Genomic DNA, 19,642 nt, shown 5'->3' with positions numbered 1-19,642 from the left:
ATCTTCAAAGCCTTACTAAAAGCGTATCTCCTCCACGGAGGCCTTCCCCTGTCTGAGCCCACATTTTTCCTATTCATCCTCCTTTCTGTGCTGCCTGTGCAACTGGGCCTGAGAAGCAGCGTGGCTAAGTGGATACAGCATGGACCCGTGAGTCAGAAGGGCCTGGGTTCTAATCCCCGTTCTGCCACTTGTCTGCTGTGGGACTTTGGGCAAGTCACTTCACTTCTCTGTGCCTCAGTGCCCTTATCTGTAAAATGGGAATTAAGCCTGTGGGCCCCATGTGGGTCAAGGACTGTGTCCTGATCATCCGATATCTTATTCGGCACTTAGCACAGTGCCTGGCACGTAGTAAGCACTTAACAAATACCGCAATTATCATTGTTACAGTTTAAAGACTTTTATATATACACCCCTCCCCCCCCCCCCCAGCCATTTTCCCTGTCTGTAATTATTTTAATGTTCATCTCCCCCTCTACTCTTTTAGCTCCTTTTGGACGGGGAACGTGTCTACCAACTATACAGTAGTGCGCTCTCCCAAGAACGTAGTACATTGCTCTGCACCCGGTAAGCACTTAGTAAAGACGATTGATTGATTAATTGATTTCATTAAAAATGATACTCCGAGGAGTTGCTTGTACTATCCTGCAAGGTAGAAAGATATTATGACTTTAAATTTCGATGGAAGGTTCATCTTGGAGGGCCAGTCGAACCCTGTAAGCATAGAGGTAGAAAGCTCAGAGAAAGGCTTTATGATAACTGCCGAAAGTTCACGATGTACTAATAACATCCTGTTCTTCTGTGGCTGTGATGCGGTGGATATAGAAAGGCAAATAAGAGCACATATTTTCCAGTGCCTCTCTCAAATGTCTAGTAAATAGGTCTGCCTCAGTGAGTCCAGCACTACTCCTAGGAAGAATAATTCTGGTATTTAAGAGCTTACTATGTTCCAGGCCCTGTGCTAAGCACTAGGGTGGATACTAGGAAATCGGGTTGGACACAGTCCCTGTCCCCCATCGGGCTCGCGATCTTAATCCCCATTTTACAGATGAGATGACTGAGGCACAGAGAAGTGAAGCGTCTTGCCGGAGGCCACGCGGCGGACGCTTGGCGGAGCCGGGATGGGGACCCACGACCTTCTGACTCCCATGCCCGGCTCTAGTCACGACTCCAGGCTACGGGGGCTTCCTCCGACTGACATCAGTTTGGACATTTCCTCATCCCCCGCTCCACTGGCACCTAGCTCGCCGTAGATCCCAGAACTCAAGCAGGCTGTTGGTGGGGTGAGGGAAGCGAAACGAAGCTATCGGTACCTCAGGTTTCGATTGGTGAGACTTTCAGGGGCAAGGACAGGCACATGCTACTTGAGAAGCAGCGTGGCTCAGGGGAAAGAGCACGGGCTTAGGAGTCGGAGGTCATGGGTTCGAATCCCCGCTCTGCCACGTGTCAGCTGGGTGACTGTGGGCAAGTCACTTCACTTCTCTGGGCCTACGTTCCCTCCTCTGTAAAATGGGGGTTAAGACTGTGAGCCTCACGTGGGACAACCTGATTGCCCCGTATCTACCCCAGCGCTTAGAACAGTGCTCTGCACATAGTAAGCGCTTAACAAATACCAACACAGACACAACCCAGTGGAACAAAGACCACAGACACCACTGATCGAATCTCTCTCTATCCGTGTTGTCTCACAACCAGTGGTGGTGAATGCTAAGTGGTTAACATGCAGCAGCAGCAGTGTGGCCTAATGGAAAGAGCACACACCTGGGAATCAGGGTATCTGGGCTCGAATTCCAGCTCTGGCAGTTGCCTGCTATATGACCTTAGGCAAGTGACTTAACTTCTCTGTGTCTTTCATTCAGAGAGTCGTTTTTATTGAGCATTTACTGTGTGCAGAGAGCTGTGATAATAATGTCGGTATTTGTTAAGCGCTTACTATGTGCCGAGCACTGTTCTAAGCGCTGGGGGAGATACAGGGTCATCGGGTTGTCCCACGTGAGGCTCACAGTTAATCCCCATTTGACAGATGAGGGAATTGAGGCACAGAGAAGTGAAGTGACTTGCCCACAGTCACACAGCTGACAAGTGGCTGAGCCGGGAGTCGAACTCACGACCTCTGACTCCGAAGCCCTTGGGTAAGTACAATATAACAATAAACAGACACATTCCCTGCAGACTGTGTCGGCTTCCACATCTGTAGAGATGCAGCGTGGCTCAGGGGAAAGAGCCCGGGCTTGGGAGTCAGAGGTCATGGGATCGAATCCCGGCTCAGCCACTTGTCAGCTGCGTGACTGTGGGCAAGTCACTTCACTTCTCGGTGCCTCGGTTACCTCATCTGTCAAATGGAGATGAAGACTGTGAGCCTCATGTGGGACAACCTGATGACCCTGTATCTACAGTGTTTGGAACAGTGCTCTGCACATAGTAAGCGCTTAACAAATACCAACGTTATTATTATTATCTGTAAAATGGAGAGTCAATACCTGTTCTTCCCCTCAGACCTCTTTATCTGGGAGCCCCATGGGGACAGGAACTGTGTTTTACTGGATTTTTTTTGTATCTACCCCAGTGTTCAATACAGTGGTTGCTACTGAGGGACAGGGACTTGTCTAATTTCCACCTGTGTATTTGCTCCCGGGGCTTCGGGCAGTGCTCTGAACACACTAAGCGCTTAATAGATACTATCACTACCACTCCGCCTCCTCCAACTTCTATTACTACATTGTGTTTAACAAATACCTTTGTAATAAAATAAGCTATCAATATGACCAAAGGATTCCATGAGATTATCGCAATACGTTCCTCGCTTTGCGGAGTCTAGCCAACGTGTAATTTTTTCTTTAATAAGAGCACTTTTATGCACATTATCTTAGGGTATTTTTGTCCTCACAAAATTTGGGAGGTAGGAACAAACAGATTTCATTATCCTCATTTTACAGATGAGGAAACGGAGGCACACAGAAGTAGGTGCCTTGCCCAAAGTTACCCAGCGGGCCAGCGATAGAGCTGGAACTAGATCCAGGTCCTTCTACTCCCAGACCCCAAGCTGTTTCTGCTCCACGGTGCCGCTCACAGTGTTAATCCCCAATTTTACAGATGAGGTAACTGAGGCACAGAAAAGTGAAGTGACTTGCCCAAGGCCACACGGCAGACAAGTGGAGGAGCTACCGCTGTTTGGAGGATTAATGTGGCTCCAGTGAATTGGCATCAGTGAATCGAGGCAAGGTCCTGCCTAAATGAACGATATAAGTAAACTGGGGATTGCTAAAGTGGCAAACGGTAAATTCGTGGTAAATTCATCCCTGCCCCCAGAGTAAATAGGCAGAGAGAACTGAAGGGTAGAAAAGAAATACTAGGAAGGAAAATACGTATTTAGAGGGTTAAAAATGGAAATCCTAATTTACAATGAACAATAGCAGTGCATGTGGTGCTACTAAAATAGGAAGGAACTTCTGTCTTTGGAAAGGCAAAGTTTTAGAACATCGAACTAGCAAAAGTTTTCGATTGGTGAAATTATACATTTTCTCTGCCTTTCAAGAGCAAATCCACCTACTTCATTTTTTTTTTTTTTTTTTTTTGCAGCACGATGCTCTGAATATGGTGAGTTTTTGAAGTTTTACTACAGAACTGTATTTCATAGACTTCTGAAGGACAAGCCAGGTTACATCTTTATCTTTCACCACCCCCCTCTTAACAGCCATAAGTCACAGTTCTGGTACAGTTCCAAATTCCCATGGACTGAAATAGGGAAATAATTTGAAGCTTAATTTACTCTTGTGGAAATTCAGAGTTTGTAGTGATATTAATTAAAGGCCAACTGTCCATAGAGCACTCTATTAAAAAAAAATACACAGGTGAGTGTTAGACAAAGTTCCTGCTCCCTAGAAGCTACAGATAAAGTGGAAGAAATTTTGCCGACAGGCACAGTAGGACAAATGAAGTCATTTAAAGAGAAGACAGTATGAAAGTACAGAGTCTAACAAATCCTGTGGTAAAGGGGATCCAGAAGGGCCTCATAAAACTTGGAAAGTCTCTGAGCTGCTGTTGCCTTAATCCCTAAGGTCCAGGCTGGACAGGACACATCAGGAACAGGGGCCCTTTGTGTAGCAGTAGACTGTGAGCCCATCACTGGGCAGGGATGGTCTCTATCTGTTGCCAAATTGTACATTCCAGGAGCTTAGTACAGTGCTCTGCACATAGTAAGCGCTCAATAAATGCTATTCAATGAACCACATCAGAGTTTCGCTCAGAAGACTGGTAGAGTGACTTTTTTTTTTTAGCCAGTAGTAACGAACAACCCACTTAGAGAAGCAGCTTGGCCTAGTGGATACAGCACAGGACTGGAAATCAGAAGGGTCCGGTGTCTAATCCTGGCTCTGCCACTTTTCTGCTGTGTGCCCTGGGGCAAGTCACTTAACTTCTCTCAGTTACCTTATCTGTAAAATGGGAATTAAGACAGTAAACCCCACGTGGGAGAGGACTGCGTCCAACCTGATTAGTTTGTGTCTCTAGCCCAGTGCTTAGAACAGTGCCTGGTACATAGTAAGACCTTAACAAATACCATTAAAAAACCACATACAAATTAAAAAAAAACAACTGCTTGAAAATAGAGACAATACATTGGTGTCTGTTGGGCAAGTAATACATGTGCTAATGAATAACTTGAGACAAACTGAGTGAGTCATGATGAAACACAGCAGGTGACTGAATGTTTCATGAGCAAATGACACTAGAATACTGAAGGCTATTACCTCAGATTCAGGATGATTCCTGCGTCATCTTTCAGCCTGAAGGCATCCGGTATTGGCCCCTCTTCTGTTAAGTCAGCGCCTTTGGTTATTCAATAGCAAATAATTTCAGGAAGAGAAATATATGTGGTTTTCAAGTGTGTCAATACTGGAAACTTGAGTCACTCAGATATCTCTAGCTCACTAGCTGGATTAAGAATTTGTTCTAACTAAAGTTCAAGTGGCTGGAAATGTATTGAATCCCTTTGGATTATTGGACCATAGATGATTTTTTTTTTTGCTTTTTAAAATTGATTACCTTACTGGTTGGGATTAAAGGATTGATGATTTTCTGCCATCCAAGCTCACCACTAGATTAAACAAACAGTGAATAAATTGTGTAAGGAAATACTAGAGCAACAGTGAGTGCTTTCATGGAATACAGATGGCACATTTATATTTAAAAACTATTTGTGTTTCTGGCTCATGAACTAAATAAAATAATATTATTTTTGAAGACTTGAAACTGTGCCAACCTATTCTATTTGAGCTTTCCCTTGCAAGCCTTAAATTGTTTTCCTTATTAAAAGTCTCCAAATGCACTGAGAAGTTCATTCAGTTTTGTCACTATTTCTTTAAATAAGATATTCAAGGATACTGGATTTAGATATTCTTGTGCAAATCACTTTAAGTTATTACCTAGGTATTTTGTTGGATGAAATGTAACTTTTAAAATTAGAAGAGCAACAAAAAAAAAATCATTTAAAAAAACACTAGACATAGATCTTATTCCATTGATTCTTTAAAAATCAATCTTACTGGTTAGCAGCCGTAAATTTCAGTTTGATTAAATCCTCCAGCAGCAGCCTGTGGGCCAGAAGCAGTTCAAAGGCAAGTCGGTTTATGAGAAAAAGGCGGCTATATTTTGCCGGCCTTTTCTCTTTATTTTTGGTTTACACAGATGGAATGACCAATCTGGGATTATCTTCCAGCAATTTTTGAGTGTAAATCAAACACCTCCTAACGATACCCATCAAGCATAATACTCACCTTTCTCCCCCCCCCCCCCCCGCCCCACCGAGTCATTATTATTCTTTTCCCGGGGAATATTAACTTTATTAATTCCTGACTAATTTAATTTGGGGATATACACACGGTGCCACAAACTTTATGTCAATAACGTTTGTTCTTTCAGAGCTGTGCTTTACGTTGCCCTTTCTTTTATTTTTACACTTTGGCTTATCTTAAATGAAAAACAAGATTTTTTGGCATTCAGACCTTCCTCATTCATTCTGCTTCCCAGGTCTCTTCTTACTCTCCCCCAAACCGATAACTGAAGCATATCAGAACATGCGATGGAGGTCAGGCACAAGAGCCCGGGCAGCAGTAGCCCAGAGAGAGACTTACACAACACCAGATTTGCTTTAAGGGACCGTAGTTTTGGAACTCATAGTGGGATGGGCAGGGCTGTATGAATCCTCCCATGGGCTTGGGAGTACCGGGCTTTGTGGGGCCCCACATGATGTCATGTTGAGTATAACAACTTTGGAGCGTCTTCTCAGCTTAACTGAAATGACAGCCTCCCCCATTTCCACTCTGGATACCCACTCCACTTTCCCACCCCCCCCCAGAGGACTGATGTCTCTCACAGGAATGCCTGTATGCCCAGGCTTTGCCTTTTTGCACCAGGTTTTGCTCCCATTAACTATTGCTAATCCCTGATTTCTTAGCATACTTGACTCCAGGACCTGCTTTCTTCGGGCCGCAGCTGGTTTAGATCAGCTCCCTTATACCCAAGGGTTTGGAGGCAGAGGAAGGGAGGGAGAGGGTTGGTGATGGGGGTGAGCTTCCAGTCTCGATCCTCTCTCTGCAGTTTTGGGAGCGAGCTCTCTCCTTCTCGATGGACCGAGGCCGAGGCGGGGTCTTCTGAATGGGGTTGACCAGGGCTTCTGTTCCTGATTGTTAGGGAGCTGCGGTCAGGCCACGTCCCTACACGTTGGTCCTGGCAACGAGTCAAAGGGGCAGGGATGGGAGAGGGTTCCGTCTCAGGAGGGGGACTGAGAAGAAAAGCGTGATCTATCCGGCTTCACTTAGGGGGAGCTTTTGTGGGCACCTTTTGGGGTTAATCAGGAGCCCCCTCTGCTTCGGCCCTGGGAGGCCCTGCGTTAATCCCACCCTGGGGCTGGAGCAGCCTTGCCTGTCTTTCCTCCCCTTTTAGTAACTTCTGCTTTCCGTCCTGTGTTTTGCTTTCTGTAGGAGCTCTTGGCTGCTCTCACCATTGTGGGCATGGGCTGGAGAACTGAAATTAGAATTTGTTCCCCACATTGTTCCAGGGACTCCTGGAAATTTTCTTTTTGGTTCATTCTTCCATCAGTGATCTACATATTTTGTCCTTTGGGGTTACTCATTGGCTCCTAGTTGATGCAGGGGGTAAGAAATGTTTATTTCTGGTTATTCTTGATCAGAATCACATACAGTCTCACTTTTGAGGGGTAAGTAATCTATGACTCGACCCATGTTTTCTTTAATTCACTGAAATTGCTTCCTGGCAGTCAAATTCGCAAGCCTATTATTGGTAATGATAATAACTGCGGTACTCGTTAAATGCTTACCGTGTTCCAGATACTGTACTAAGCACTCAGGCAGATACAAGCTAATCAGGTTGTACGCAGTCTCTGTTTAATAGTGACTGGTTTAATACTAATAAGAAGCACGTTGTGAGCAGGGAATGTGTCTGTTTACTGCTTTCCTGTAATAATAATAATAATGATGTTGGTATTTGTTAAGCGCTTACTATGTGCAGAGCACTGTTCTAAGTGCTGGGGTAGATGGAGGGTAATCAGGTTGTTCCACGTGAGGCTCACAGTTAATCCCCATTTTACAGATGAGGTCACTGAGGCACAGAGAAGTGAAGTGACTTGCCCACAGTCACACAGCTGACAAGTGACGGAGCCGGGATTCGAACCCAGACCTCTGACTCCGAAGCCCAGGCTCTTTCCACTGAGCCACGCTACTGTACTCACCCAATTGCTTAGTATAGTGCTTTGCACATGGTAAGCGCTCAATAAATACGACTGAATGATTGAATGATTGTAATATTTAATAAATACGATGTGCCAAGCGCTGTGCTAGGCACTGAGGTAGATTTAAGAAAATAATCCTACTTAGACTGTGAGCCCCACGTGGAACGTGGACAGTGTCCAACCTGATTAGCTTGTATCTATCCTAGCACTTAATACAGTGCCCGGGATATAGTAATCGCTTAATAAATACCATTTAAAAAAAAATGACTGTAGCGGTTATCAAAGCAACCACCGTCCGTGTCATGGTGCCCCAACAAAGCATCGCCATTATGCCGCGGTCATTTTAGAGGTGTCCTGCATGTAAGAATACATTGTATATACTTTGCAAGGAGTTGCAGTTCTTCCCCCGTGCTCACTGAGTGTTCTCTGTGCCCTAGCGGGAATAATAATAATAATGCCGATATTTGTTAAGCGCTCACTACGTGCCAAGCACTGTTCTAAGCGCTGGGGTAGATGCAAGGTAATCAGGACAAGAGAGTGTCTGGTGCTGCACAAACCACCAGCTCTTCGATCAATTGCTTCGGGCAGGTTCTCAGTCCTGAAATCTCAGGGTGGAGCCTTCGACGCCATCGAAGACTTCTCATCTATATACGAACTCCTCCAAGTTGTTCTTGGGGTAAAGGAGAGCACCGCATCATCTGGCTACCTCTAAGGCCAAGAGAGCACTCTCAGTAGGGATCTTGAGAGATATTCAGCCTTATTAATAATATTAATAGTAGCAGTACGTATTACGGGCTATGTGCCAAGCACTGTTCTAAGCACTGGAGTAGATATGAGTTAATCAGGTTGGACACGGTCCCTGTCCCATATGGGACTCACACACTTAATCCCCATTTTACAGATGAGGGAACCGAGGCCCAGAGAAGTGATTTACCCAAGGTCACACTGCAGACATGAGGCAGAGGTAGGATTAGAACCCAGGTCTTTCTGACTACCAAGCCCATATGAAGGTTGGATCTGGATTACAGAGCCTGGAGATGGTAAACTGGTTGTGGGCAGGGAATGTGTCACTTGATTGTTGCATTGTGCTCTCCCAAGCGCTTAGTACAGTGCTCTGCACACAATAAGCGCTCAGTAAATTTGAGTAAATGAATGAAGGGAGGTTTTGGTCAGTAAATTCCCGTAGGGCAGTAGTATACTATAAATCCTTAAAGGCCAGCGAACATGCCTATGAGCTCTTGTCATAGGCTACTCTCCCAAGCACCTAACTCAGTGCAAAAGTAAGTGATCCGTGAATACCGTTGATGAATCGATTGATTACCAACTGTACTGTACGCTCCCCGGGGCTCTTAGAGCATTCCACATACAGTAAATGCTCAGTAGACACCACTGAGAAGTGGAGAAGCAGCATGGCCTAGCGGAAAAAGCACAGGCCTGGGAGTCAGAGGACCTGGGTTCTCATCCCAGCTCTGTCACCCGCCTGCTGTGTGACTTGGGCAAATCACTTAACTTCTCTGGGACTCAGTTTCCTCAGTTTGTAAAATATGGATTCAATATCCCCTCTCCCTCTTACAAAGACAGTAAACCCCACGCGGGACAAGGACGGTGTCTGATCTGATAATCTTGTGCCTAGTGCCAGAGTGCCTGGTACAGCGCTGGGAATTTAGTAAGCGTTTAACAAATACCGTCGTCATTTTTGTTACTGCACGAGCTTGAGAGACGGGCTACACTGAATAATAATAATAATAATGATACCTGTTAAGTGCTTACAACTTTGTCTAGTCTTCTGAGCAGATCTGTCTGCCCATAAGTTGAAACCGCTCGGGTTGGGCCCAATACCGCTGTTTCTCTAAACTCCCCAAATTAGTCATTCGGTAATTTGGGAGTTTTCAAAATGGCGGCGCCAGTGAGGTGTGGGACGGCCAGCTAATATTTCTCGGTGGGATGAGTTCCCTCTGAGGCCCTCATCGCCTCACATCTAGGTCCCCGTGAGCGGAGTCTTCAAGGCTGTGTGGCTCACCCGTTACACCCGTCGGCAGCTTAGAGGGACCTCACCCACTTGAAGAAGTTGTCATGCAGGATCTAAATTTAAAAAAAAAATCAGGTTGGGTGGGCAGGGTCCTCAAGGTTGCTACGCATTCAGTCATTCAATCATACTTATTCAGCGCTTACTGTGTGCAGAGCACTGTACTAAGCGATTGGGAGAATACAATATAACAGTAAACAGCTAAGGATGTGGAGCCTGGGGGAATCTGATTGGGTCTGCCAGATAACTCTCCCAACATTATATTGTACTGTCCCACGGTAAGCACTCAGTAAATGCAATTGATTGATTAAGGACTTGCCAATCTGGAAAAAAAGTTCTAGGTTCCCTATACAGTCGGATCCTTCTGCAGTTTGGAGACCCTCTTCAGAGGATCCTGCCTCCCACGTGATCCCCACCCCCAGGAGGGGAGACCCTGTAGTCATATTTCAAGGGAGACTCTTTAATCTCCTTACACACTTGTCCTGGCTCCCACCCTGGGTCGGTGATTCCCGGCCTCTCTGTCTAAAATGTCCGAGACCGTATAGGAGAGTTGAACTTTGCTACTCGCCTAGACTAATTACAATTTCACTTTTTTTGACTTAAGGAGCTAAATGAAACTTAGATCAGTAAAGTAGAGTTGGCTCTGATTCATTTATTGACTCGCACATAGTTTATCTTCAAGCTGCGCTGCGTGGAATCCAATTGATAGCACTACGCGTGTTGCAAAATTTAAGAGGAACTCCCAGGGAGGCTTAAAAGAGGGATGTATGAAGTAAGGATGTACGAAATGAGAGCTAATTAGTAAAACGCCGACAGTGGATTTTGTCACCACATAGAGACGTGATCCAATTTTGAATGCAAGCATGGACGTATTTCTGGCATAAAAGCTGCAAGCAATTCAGCTGTCATTTTGTTCACTGGAAAAGCGATAGCACCTAGTGCAGACCGCTGATGGTTTCTCATGCATCCAAAAGCAATTATCAGGAACGTGCTCCATTAGTTTATGAAACTCTCAGGCCTCGGAGAGGTCACGGCTACATATTTTCGTCAGAGACAATTGATTTCCATTCAGAAAAGGCCTTACGCCGTTTAAATGAAAAGTCTGGAGTAAGAGGCAGTCCTGAAGGTAAAAACTTCTGTTCAACTCCCACCATCCCCCAACCCCGGGGCTTCTTGGAATCATCGGTCCATTTGGAGGTGGGGATTGATGTACGGTTGTTTTTAGTTAGCGGACAAAGTTAACTAGCCAGTGTTCATATTCTCTTTCATGGTGTCATGTTCTACTGGGGGCTATTTTTCCCCCTAAGATGGAGACAAGGAATGAAGCATCTCCCAAATAAAACAAAGGTTCAGAAGCAAGGATCCTATCTTGATTATGAGTCCTTTGTGGGACAGGAACTGTATCCATCCTGATTATCCAGTATGGATCCGAACACTCAGTACAGTGCTCGGTACATGGTGCTTAACAGATACAATCACCACAGTGAGTTTTTTTTCCTTACGAGTTAAAAAATGAAGTGAAATGTTAGAGAACTTTCAAGACAGGACTGGCCCTTGTCTGCACAGGGAGGAGGTGCTTTTTAAAATAAAATTCATTTTTGGTTGGAATCTGCGAGGGAGAAAACTCACCCTTGCAAGGACCATGGCTAAATCTTTTTGAATGGGATTGGGACTGGGATGATGAGGAGGAGAATAAAGGAGGAATGAGGCCCAGTGGTTCCTGTAGTTCAGGGCGGTTTTGAAGCACTCTCAGATTCCGGTTCTGCAGCGTGGCTCAGTGGAAAGAGCATGGGCTTTGGGGTCAGAGGTCATGAGTTCGAATCCCAGCTCTGCCACTTGTCAGCTGTGTGACTGTGGGCAAGTCACTTAACTTCTCTGTGCCTCAGTTCCCTCATCTGTAAAATGGGGATGAAGACTGGGAGCCCCACGTGGGACGACCTGATTCCCCTGTGTCTACCCCAGCGCTTAGAACAGTGCTCTGCACATAGTAAGTGCTTAACAAATACCAACATTATTATTGACCTGGGGCAGTTGATTTGTGCGAGTTTCCTTAACCAGAATTCCTCTCTACTCCCTTCCCTCTGTCGCTGCTCATGAACTCGCATTCTCGGGCCAGCCAGAGTTACTTTCAACCCAGCATTAGGAGTGGCACCCAATCGATCACTCAATCGCTGGCGGATATTGATGGATATTGCAGACCACCAAACTAAGCACCTGGGAGAGATTTCCAACTGGCAAACGGTGAGATAGGGTACGAAGCAGGACTGCCCAACGCTCACCGGAAAAGACGGATTTGCTCCAGTTTCTCTCTACCAGCTCCCGGCATTACAGGTCACATTCAAGCTCTGTCGAGAATTTGTACAGAGCTTTAGTACTGCGTCTAAAACTAACACCTTGCTCTGAGAAGAAAGAGCTCCAAAATTTGATCACCTGTTATCACTGATGTCCCTGTTTGTATTAACTCCATCATTTACTATATGATCTACTAGATGATGGTGGGGTAGATGCTCAGTCTTTGAGGGGTCTTTGACCCTTCAGGGTCCTCAACTCTCACAGACTACAAGCCTGGACTCCCACTTTCCTACTAGGAACTGGGAGCTTCTGAGCAGGAATCAATCGATGCAATTTATTGAGTACTTATGGTGGGCAGAGCACTGTATTAAGTTCCTGGAGGAGAACATTACGAAAGAGTCGGTAAGTCATGTTCCCTGCCCATGAGTAGTAGCTCTCTAGCTAAGAGTTTCCAAGTGGGGCTGAAACTATTGCAGATAGAGTCTTTGCTCTCATTACTTACTCCCTCTTCCAGATCATTTGAGAATATAGTCAAGAAAACAGCACCGATCCCTTGTGGGGTTCCATTTTTTTTTTTAACACTAGCCTCCGTCTCTAAGCTTTAGATTCTCTATTTTAATTCATTGTCTATCCACGGCAGATTATCCAAACTCATGATTACTCACTTTTTAATAGCTTCTGGTGCCGAAATTTGTCAAAAGGCTTTGGAAAATAGAAAGGTGATATACCCATTGGCTCTCTTCTACTGTGGCTTTATCAACCGCTTCAGTGGTCCAGTTTCACCTTACGGGTTGTTCCTAAATGCCTATTCATCCTAAACCTACTTACTCACTACGTCGATTCATTAGATATTGAGATATGATTCATTAGGCTAGGATTGCCAGGATCCTTCCCGGGTAGAACTCTTCTTGGTTACGGGAGCTATTTGGGAATGTCAGTCGTCCGACGCAGTGGCCAGTATAGGTCAAACGTTCTAACCAGGAGGCCTGCAACTTTCCCTCCAAACCCTTGTGAATTTTGGCAGGATGCAAACTACAAGGGCGATTTAATCACATATAGTTTATATATTATGACTTGTTGGGGGACAAAACAAAAACAAAACCCTGCTGTTTTCTTAGATAAGGGCTTGAACCCCTGCACACCAGCTAGTATGCAGTTAGAATCAGTGTTTATATCTTCATTAAACATAGTGACGCTCATTTGATTGATTTTGCAGCCTTGAATACTTAACTGTTAGATCACACATGATATTATTTAGCCTAAGATCAAATAACTCAGGTGTACATTCCGCATCCCATAAAATTTAGATGCACTGATTCCACTAAATATTAGTCGATTTCAAGAAAGTCACAAGAACATCATTTTGTTTGGAAAATGGTGGAGAAAACAATTAGTACAAATGAGTCTGTGTAAAATGTGGTATTTATGCTCTCCGGAGAGCTCATTCAACATATTACACCTAATTTCCTTCGGAGAGATGTTTGTTGTTGTTGAGGGGATGGCTTCTCTAGGGAGGGAACGAGGTTTCTAATATAAAGAGTATCAAAAGACAGTTGACATTTCTTCTCAGAGAAGTGTTGATGTTTTAATTGCTTTCTGTTTTGTTTTGAGCCACATATAAATGTCTGAAAGCTAATGGGAAAACATAAGAATGGACTTTATTAAAAATGAACCGGCAGCCACTGGAAAGGGGCCAGAGAGAGGATCATATCTAGGGTTCACAGCAGGAGAGAGAGATCCAGTAAACACAGCCAATTAAGAACAAATTGCAAGCATTCTTCTTACTGGATTACCTATTGGAGAGGGAGGCATCTATTTTTTAATGCTATTTGTTAAGCACTTATTATATGCCAGGCACTGTATCAAGTGCTGGGGTAGATACAAGCTAATCAGGTTAAACCCAGTCCAGGTCCCACACGGGACTCACAGTCTTAATCCCCATTTTACAGATGAGATAACTGAGGCACAGAGAAGTTAAAAGACTTGCTCGAGGTCACACAGCAGACAAGCGATGGGGTCAGGATTAGAACTCAGGCCCGCTGACTCCGAGGCCCGTGCTCTTTCCAAAAGGAATAGTGCTTGGCATATGGTAAGTACTGAATAAATACCACTGTAAACACCACACCTTAAACTCATCATGAAGGTAGGGTAGAAATTTAGAGCATTAGTGGGCTTGACGTGTGTGCGTAGCTTTCGACTGTACGCTCCTTAAGAGCAGAGATCGTGTCTACCAACTGCAGCCTATCGTGTAGTGGACGGAGCACTGGCCTGGGCAGGTCTGGGGTTCTAATCCCGTCTCTGCCACTTGTATGCTGTGGGACCTTGGGCAAGTCATTTCACTTCTCTGGACCTCAGTTAACTCATCTGTAAAATGGGGATTAAGTCTGTGAGCCCCACATGGGACAACCTGATTACCTTGCACCTACTCCAGCGCTTAGAACAGCGCTTGGCATAGTAAGCGCTTAATAAATACCCTTATTACTGTTATTACCTGTAAAACGGGGATAGAGACTCTGAGTCCCACACGGGACAGGGATTGTTTCCAGCCCGATTTGCTTGTAGCCGCCCCGGCGCTTTGTCCAAGACCTGGTACATAGCAAGGTCTTAACAAATGCCATAATTATTATTATTATTACTTTCCCAAGTACTTAGTACAGTATTCTCCACACAGAAAATACTAACTAAACACCATTCATGCAATCGTATTTATTGAGTGCCTATTGTGTGTAGAGCACTGAACTCTTGGGAGAGTACAATATAACAATAAACAGACACGTTCCCTGCCTGCAACGAGTTTACAATCTAGAGACAAAGTCAGATATTAATATAAATAAATTACAGATATGTACATAAGTACTGTGGGGCTGGGACGGGGGGGACGAATGATTGGTTGATTGAACTGAGATCTTATACAGTATTTCTGTTGCACAGCCAGTGCTTGCAAGTCTAAACTTTCCACAAAGTATCCTATATTAATAAGAAAAAATACAGGAGCGCTTGGTCATCTCGAAGAATCTTTGTTTTCCTTAAGTCTCTCAGCACTAAAGAAAGTAAGAGAGGAAGAACACTAGATGTGTGTTTGCCAGTAAAAGACGGTACTGCAGAATAGAGGAAAAGTGGCCTGAGAAGCAATGTTGCCTAGCGGAAAGATCATGGGCATTGACTGTGTCCAACCTGATTATCTTGTATCTGCCCCAGTGCTTAGTACACTGCCTGGCACGGAGTAATCACTTAACAAGTACATAAAAAAGCACTAAGGTAGATTCACATAATCGTATGAGACCCAGTTCTTGCCCCATAATAGGCTCACTGTCTAAGGGAGAGGAAAAACAGATTATTAACAGCACTCAAAATACAGCACTACCTTGAAAGCGAGAAGCAGCATGGCCTAGAGGAAAAGAGCACACAGAAGGGAGGCACAAGATCTGGGTTCTAATCCCTGTTCCACCACTTGCCAGTTATGTGACCTTGGGTGAGTCACTTCAATTCTCTAGGGTTCAGTTTCCCCAACTGTAAAATGGAGATTCCATTTCCTCTTCCGCGGGAGACTGTGAGCCACTTGTGGGACAGGGACTGTGTCCGACCCGATTATCTTGCATCTAATCCAGAACTTTAGAAGGGTGATTGATGCAGAGTAGGTGCTTAAGAAGTATCACAATTGTATCCGACAGACCACAACTCTCCCCACCTTCAAAACCATCCTAAAATCACATCTCCTCCAAGAGGAGCCCCACTCAACTCACAGTTCCTCTATTCCCATTCCCTTCTAGGTCACCTAGGCATTTGGATCTAATAATAATAATGTTGGTATTTGTTACGCGCTTACTACGTGCAGAGCACTGTTCTAAGTGCTGGGGTAGATACAGGGAAATCGGGTTGTCCCACGTGAGGCTCACAGTCTTAATCTCCATTTTCAGATGAGGCGACTGAGGCACAGAGAAGTAAAGTGACTTGCCCACAGTCACGCAGCTGACAAGTGGCAGACAACTGCGGTATCTGTTAAGCATTTACTATATGCCAAGCACTGTACTAAACACAGAAGTAAACCCACGCTCTTGCTATCTACCCGCCCCCGCACCAGGCCCACAGCACTTATCCTTATATTCTGCTGCTTTCTCTAGCTGTAATTGATTTTAATGACTGGTACCAACTCTAGCCTGTAAGGTGCTTGAGGGTAGGGTACTGTATTGTACCCTAATCATAATCATCATCAATGCTATCTGTTGAGCACATACTGCGCGCAGAACACCGTACTAAATGCTTGGGAAAATACAATACTGAGCTCTCCCAAGCACTTAGTACAGTGTGGTGCCCAGAGATAGCATTCAATAAATAACACTGATTGCTCGATCGTAATCACCGCTGTGGTACCTGCTCGTGAATATTCACGCTCTACAGCAAGCGATACGTGAGCGAACCTTTGAGGGATCCACAAATAGCTGAGGCGCCGTGATTTTTCTATCCGTAGAAAAAGGTCAGAGGTCAGGAGAGCAGTCATGAAGCCCCCTCCTCTTGGGCCTGGGCTTCTGGAAGACACCCGAGGGAAGACTCTTGGGAGGATTGTAGGTTTTGGGGCATCGGGGTCAAGCAGGTTTCTTCACGACCAGAACAAGGAACAGTTTTCCTGTATGTGAAAATGACTGTGTGTGAATAACCAAGAAAGTGAACTCATTATTTTTTCTAATTTCCTAATAATTTCCCAATTTTTTCCATTCAAACAGCATAACAATTCATTGCATAATATTCCCAGTCTGGATTGTTGGGCTGTGTTTTATGATTGCAGTGTTTTATGGTCAAGAGGTCTTTCCTTCTCTTAGCAAATCGATCATATTTACTGAGACCTTACTGTATGTAGAAGACTGTACTGAGCGCTTGGGAGAGAGCGACATAACAGAGCTGGTAGACACGTTCCCTGCCCTCAACGAGGCTCACACGTATATGTTTTACACTCACTTGTTTCAAGCTTTCAATACTTGCCTGAGATGTTAGAGAGCATCTGGTGACTCAGACTTTCTTCTAACTGGCCAAGAACCCCCCAGAGATGCAGAGAGTTTTACTTGTAAAGGACGTCACACCGAGATAGTCTGTCCATGGCCACAGACTTCATCCCTCACCTCTGGCAGTCTATAATATTATGGGCTTGGCACAGGTCACTAAAGACTTTAAGCTCCTTGTAGGCAGGGAACATATCTAAGACTCTTTAGTATTGTACTTCCTCAAATGCTTAGTACCGTGCCCCGCCCCAGTAAGTTCTCAATAAATACCACTGATTGCTTGATAAAGGAAAGACAATCAAGGGCCTATTTCCTCAGACAGTGGAATTACCTAAAGTCTAAGGCAAGTAGGCAGCTGAATAATAATGTTGGTATTTGTTAAGTGCTTACTATGTGCAGAGCACTGTTCTAAGCGCTGGGGTGGATACAGCGTAATCAGGTTGTCCCCCGTGGGGCTCACAGTTCATCCCCATTTTACAGATGAGGTAACCGAGGCACAGAGAAGTGAAGTGACTTGCCCACAGTCACACAGCTGACAAGGGGCCGAGCCGGGATTCGAACCCATGACCTCTGACTCCCAAGCCCGGGCTCTTTCCACTGAGCCACGCTGAAGACTTTGTTCACGTAGTTCCTGGCGAGGCAGTGGAACTCTGAGCCTCCTGACATCTCAGCAGCTCACCCGCTGCTCTCCGAATGGAGAAGAGAGTGGAAAATACTTCCTGACCAGTTGCCGTCCTCACCAACTAGCGGTACGAAACCAAACGGCAAATCTATGGGACACACCAAAGAAATGGCAGCTGCATTACAGAACGTCGGGAGATACGCTAAGTGACGTTGAGAGAAACAGTTGTATCATAAAAAGAAAGCAGCAGCAGCGTGTCCTAGTGGAAAGAGCACGGGCCTGGCAATCAGAGGACCTGGGTTCAATTCACTTCTCTCTGCCTGTTATCTAATGGGGATTAAGACTGTGAGCCCCACATGAGTCATGGACAGTGTCCAACCTGATTAACCTGTATCGACCCCAGCGCTTAGAACAGTGCTTGACACATAATAAGCGCTCCACAAGTACTAATTATTAAAAAAAAAAAAATCAAAGTGGCATATAAATAGCTGAGCATCTCGTTTCTGGAGAATGAAGACCCCTTCAAAGAGCTCTGTGGCACATCGAAGGCCTACACACAAACCTTCCAAGTGAAGCCACCTGGAAGCAGTAGCTCGTGCATACCTCATTCATTCAATTCATTCATTCAATAGTATTTATTGAGCGCTTACTATCTGCAGAGCACTGTACTAAGCGTTTGGAATGTACAAATCGGCAACAGTTAGAGACAGTCCCTGCCCATTGATGGGTTTACCCCTCCTCCCCCTTCCCTTGAAATGAAACCAACCCCCCTCAGCAATTTTCAACAAAAACTGGATCCTTGACCCAGTGGAACCCTATAATAACAGTAACATTTATAACACAGCTGAACGATTTTAAAACTTTCTGTCTCACTCACCGGGCTGTGGCAAAGCTAAGAAGAGAAAGAGTTCATAAAGCCCCTTCAAGCTACTTGGATTTTGACACAATGTTTTTTTAGTTTAAATGGTGGGCTGAGATACTAAAATATATTAGTCGGAGGAAAAACCAAATGAAGCTCAAAAAGGAAAAGTGGTTAAATGCTCTTGGAGAGGACAGGAGAAAATGACAGTTGCAAATGTTTATTAACGTCCTTGGTTTCGTGAGTGACACGCATATGGAGAATTAGCGACGAACCAAACCCTTTCCCTTGATATTAACTGACAATAAAAGCGTCCAACCCGCATATGACTTTGACAATTTCTAATCAACAAAGCCCCTGTAGTTTGAGGCCCTTCTTAGATGCCAACAGAATTCAGGGATGCGCGACCGGAGTTTAGGACGTTTCGTGATAAATCCATGACACGGCCTACCGAAAGAATATTTAAACACAAAAGAAGCAAGAAGTAAAATATTTCTGAAATGCTCCAGCCCCAGAGACCACTTCCTAACACGGAAATTATTTTAATTACTACTTCGTTTCCTGGCAGATATACCTGCGAGTTGGGAAGATAACAAATGAACCACTCCTTCCTCTGGGCTTGACAATGGCATTGTGGCTGAATCTGCTCTGTGCCATAGCATATCTGGCACTCTTCTAGAAGAATTTGTCACGTCCCTGACATGATCAGCCTCCATTGTCCACATCATCGGTACAGCGGGGCTTTTATGTTCCAAATAAATTGCTGTCTGAATTAATATAATTAGAATGTAACTGCTATTCGTTCCCCCAAACACTTCATTTCTAATACAATAGATCTGCTATAGCTCAAATTTAAAAGAAAATAGTTTTAATGGAGTCTGAAGGGAAGCGAATGGAAAACCACAGCTCTTATAGGGATCTGTCACATTTTTGGGGTTTTCAGTTCCTTTTTATACAGGAGAAGCTTAACGCTTATGAGAGTTTATGAAATTCCAAAAAATATTTGCTATAATAAGTCCTTGATTTTTTTTTTTTTAAGAATCCTCTGCCTGAGCATTATACTAAGTTCTTGATTTTCGGTTGGTATTTTAAAATCTCCACTGTA

General features: G+C 44.6%; 1 long non-coding RNA gene across 1 annotated transcript; it reads left to right on the top strand.

The window, feature by feature from the left end:
• The first annotated feature begins 482 nt into the window (after window positions 1-482).
• Window positions 483-19,272, top strand: LOC114816602. Its single transcript, XR_003764405.2, has 3 exons — window positions 483-564; window positions 3,577-3,594; window positions 19,106-19,272. It is a non-coding gene; the product is annotated as an uncharacterized LOC114816602 (long non-coding RNA).
• The last annotated feature ends 370 nt before the right edge of the window (window positions 19,273-19,642 follow it).

The sequence above is a fragment of the Ornithorhynchus anatinus genome, chromosome 14, assembly GCF_004115215.2.
Source record: "Ornithorhynchus anatinus isolate Pmale09 chromosome 14, mOrnAna1.pri.v4, whole genome shotgun sequence".
Lineage (NCBI taxonomy): Eukaryota > Metazoa > Chordata > Mammalia > Monotremata > Ornithorhynchidae > Ornithorhynchus > Ornithorhynchus anatinus.
Note: the sequence above shows the minus strand (reverse complement) of the source record. Positions and strands in the feature narration are given on the sequence as shown.